Here is a 4,548-nt window from a genome sequence, read left to right on the forward strand (position 1 = left end):
TATATATACAGTATATGTTGTTGACCTACTGGTTGTTGACCTAACCTTCAAATGTCTCAGCAGATAGAAACTAGCGTCTGAACAAAGCTTGTGTTCAAACAAGAGGTCTCACTTCAACATAAACTGGTGTGTTGCCCTTCTGCATTTCTGGTTAAAACTCTTTTGTTCTTCATTCAGTGAAGTTACCTGTGATGAGTTAAGTAGTCAGAAATCTTATGCAAGTAAGAGTATAGCGATATGTCTTAATAATATTAATCAAGTAAAGTAAAAAGTACAGCTTTTTCCAAAAAGCTACTCAAGTAAATGTAACTGAGTAAATCTGAGAGTGGAGCAGTTTTGTTTGATGTGAAGCAGCTCTTTACAAACTGAAAAGATTTCATCTGGTTTCAGTTCTTTTAGAAACAAAGTTATAAATATGGAATACAAACAGCCTCGCCAGTTTATAAACACCAGTTTTTTTTCTGTATTTACTGACTTTAGACACTGTGGAGCTCTTTTCTTTTCTTCTCTGCTTTTACTTAAATTGAATCAATATTTCACTTGTTTTTTTTAGTGCATCGAGGAAGGGAGAAAGAGCACGGTTTCTGTTTTATGTGTTTGATGTGAAAATCCATGGCTTTGACCTATGATATTATAGCCTACCACCAATACAATTCATGTAAACAGAGAAAACAGGAAGAAGAATAGAAACCAATGCAGACATTGTTCTCTGACTGAAACAGTGGCTTTGATTGAAAAACAGCAGATCTGTGTGGATTTAGGTGCATGCTGACTTTTAAATTTCACYATTCGGGGACATTTAAGGACAGCCTCTGGATCACAAGTTAAATAGTCCATCTTCTTTCGACTGACCCTGGAGAGAGAAAAACTGTTATCTTGCGTCTTCACACACTGGCTACGCTAATTAATCACTAAATGTTTACCAGTGAAGTTTGAGTTGAAATTAGTTTGGAAAGCGGTGGTTGCAGTCACGTCACCGGAGCTGAGCTGCASAAGTTTGCGAAGGAACAAAATAAAACAGAAGAGCATTAATCATTTTGTCATTCTCTTTAAAGGCCAGAAGAGGCCTATTATTAGAAGTATTCGGAGCTGAATAGATGGAGCTCCTTTTCTCTCGTGCTGATTTTTTTTTCTTCTTCTTCTTCTTCAAACGGAGCTAAATAAGGAAGACGCCGAAGATGTCAAGCTGTTGAGGGTCTGCTGCCGTCTGATGCAGATTTCTCTCGACAGTCTAGACGCTCTTGATGTTTCTGCTTTTGTACGACATGCAGGTCAAATACACTCAACCTTACTCTGATTTTGTAGCTTTGAGGTAAATACGTTGAACGCGGAACACAATCAGAAAACGGCAGGTTTGTTCACAGGAAGGACCGGGAGCAACGTTCCGCATGGTTTGGCCGATGTTCTCGTCGGGCTTCACACGTCCACATCGCATCTCCGCATCGTTTAAAGCAGGGGTGCCCAAACATTTTCTCTGAAAGGGCCAAAATTAAAACCAATCCGAGGGGGGTGGGCCAAATGCAGTAATATAATACACGAAATGCAAATATTTCAAGGAAAGTTGTATTTTTTTATGATTAAGCTGCAGCCAGTGCAGTTGCCCACATTTTTTTCTAGCCCATGGACATGCAGAAAATTCAATATTTGCTTGGGCAGCAAAGGCTCGTGTGACTTTTCATAATTTAAAATTTGAGTATATGGGGTCTTATAAGGTGTGCAAATCTAGAAATGAACTTAAATCTAATATAAATGTCTCTTGAAGTTACTTGTATTATAAGTTTAATCTTAATATAGTTCAAAGATAAAGTGAGCACCATGGGTTAAGTTTATCTGACTAGAGCTCCTTGTACCTATAGTTGGACCAAATGTTTGAAAAGACTGAGTGCAAATAGTATTTCTACATAAAACAAGAGATTACAATCTAGTAACCAGGATAACTGCTAGTGGGCCAAATCAAATGGCTTGGCAGGCCAAATTTGGCCCACRGGCCCCACTTTGGGCACCTCTGGTTTAAAGCCTTCTGAGCTTGAAGATGGAAGCACTTTTGACTTTGAAATCAAAATAATTTCCTCTAAACGTCAGTTCCAGCACGCATAAAAGCCGGGTTCATACTTTGCATGCCATCTCTGTTTAAGTTAACGTACTTTATTTCCGTGCGACAACACTGAATAAATCTGAAAATGAATTGCAGCTTTGACTGCCACTTTTTGTTTCCTCTCAGGGCAGCCGGACAAAGTAATAACCGAGGCGCGTTTCCTTGAGAAAAGATTGTCAGTCGTTGCTCATTCGAAGGAATACTGAAATGTGACAAACTGGGAGTCGATGATGTGAAGCTGCTGAAACGAGAATTAAAACGTGGGCTCAGCAGCGAAAGAGCAACTCAGGACGTTAAAACTTAAATTATTTTTCTRTTTAGTAGAATTGCCCTGCTTGGAATTCCTCTTTGGAGCCGTTTTYGCTTCATTAAAACCTATAATTAAGTTGTTTCATCAGAGATAAAATAGGCAGGCAAAATCTCCGAGAGGAGTTTCAGTTTTATTCCTGCAGGTAAATAAAAGCAACTTGCTCACAGTTTTCTTTTTTGCAAATCAAATAGAAAGGCTGTGCACATGGCTGCTTCTATAAAGCTGGTCATGTCAGCAAACTTTTACCAAGATAATAAAACAAGAAAAATGAAATATGAAAACRTGATTAAGATTAAATTTCTTTGTGCTTCATTTCAGTGGATTCAGATTCTTCTGCAGAGTAGCTGCTCAGACTTAAATATTAAATGAAACGCAGAGGAAATGAAGCCCCTCATGATGGAATGAAAACACAACTGTGCCAGATCGTTAGCATTATTTTAATGTTCTCTGAATTAAAAATAATGATAAACAAAATAATAAAAAAGAAACAGAGTGTGCATGAGGAAATGCCCACAGACTGCAGTGCAGACTTTACTGCTCCTCCGTGGTGCTGGGAAATWAAAAAAAGAAATGCCTTTCTGGCCTGACTCAGCTGTGCAGTTTATTTAGTGCAGATCTGATTTATTATGACCAACCTGATCAAATCATCTGTGTTCTACATTCTTATTAAGAGGAATAATTGAAACGTCAGGTACTCGCTCAGTCCATGAGGAAAAAATAGTTATGCATGCTGTAAACAAACACTAAGATTTATTCTTGTTTTTATTCTGTTGCTTGACGAGTGCACATGTATTAATTTACAACCCAGATTCTGAAAAGGATATGTTGTGTGTATGTATAAATAAAAGAATAAATAAGAGCTCCAAATCTATTAAAGGCAGTCACTGTTTTCTGTGCCATTCAGAAATTCTGGTTAAAGCTCTATCATGCAAAGGAGAATGTGAACACCCTCCAAAAACACTGGTGTTTTCTGAGGGCCAAAAGCAAGGCAAAATCGAAAACTGTTCTGCGAGAAATTATTTTTGGCACATCCTCATTACCAAAGAGAGGGACCGTTCGGCTTTTTATCAGTGCACGGTTCAAAAACCTGCCTCTCTGATGGTATAGGGCTACATTAGTGCCTATGGAAAGGGCATCAATGCAGACACGTTTTAAAACAACATATGCTTCCATTCAGATGTATTTCCAACAAAATCAAAGTTACCTTTTTTGTCAAGCTGTACAATTTCTTAACATTTGCTGTGTTTTTTTTTTCTACAAAGGAGCATTTCATTCACTGAAGAAAAAAATGATTGCATGATCTTGTAATTATGAGATAAGATGTTATAAATACTAAATGGACTGGACTTATATCGCGCTTTTTCATCTCCTGTCGGACCACTTACAGGCATCTCGTTCACACACAGATGATGCTAAGCTACATTGTAGCCACAGACTGACAGAGGCGAGGCTGCCACGCAGACTCTCTGACCACTTTCAGCAGGCAAGGCAGGTGAAGTGTCTTGCCCAAGGACAACGACTGACATGGCTGGAATGGGGGCTCGAACCAGCAGCCCTAGCCGCTCTGCTACAGCCGCCACATCCTGATCTCATCATTATGAGAAAAGTTAAGGAGAGTCATGGCTGAGCTACACTACAGGAAATAACGACTGCTCTATTGGGTTTGATGTGCTTTTATTTTCTTTTAGATATGAGACACTGGGAAATATGGAGTTTATTTACAGCGGATGGCATTAATATAATTATGTTGACATTGAGCAGGAATCTTAAGTCCTTGGGGTTGTTCATGCGAAAAGCTCTGACCATCTGGGAGTGTCTCTCTTCCTGCAGGAGCAACTAAAGCAGTACGGGATGCTTCGTGGTTACACAGTAAGTAGCTAATGTGTCTTAAAGGTGCAATATCATGTAAAATCAACTTTTTTGAGTTTTATATCATGTTATAATGTTATACTCATAAAAAACATGCCCAAAGCCTTGCTTTGACTCATTCGTTTGAGAAATCCTGCAGCATTTTTAGGAAGCCATGCTGAGGAGCAAAATGACAGGTGGGGACCAGAAAGGCCTTTTGGTACCAGAAACGGCTCTGGGACATGTCTTTAAGCCGAACTTCCTCATCAATGAGCACACCTCCCCACCCCACCCC

This window comes from Austrofundulus limnaeus, unplaced genomic scaffold (genome assembly GCF_001266775.1).
Source record: "Austrofundulus limnaeus strain Quisiro unplaced genomic scaffold, Austrofundulus_limnaeus-1.0 Scaffold4, whole genome shotgun sequence".
In the NCBI taxonomy this organism is placed as follows: domain Eukaryota; kingdom Metazoa; phylum Chordata; class Actinopteri; order Cyprinodontiformes; family Rivulidae; genus Austrofundulus; species Austrofundulus limnaeus.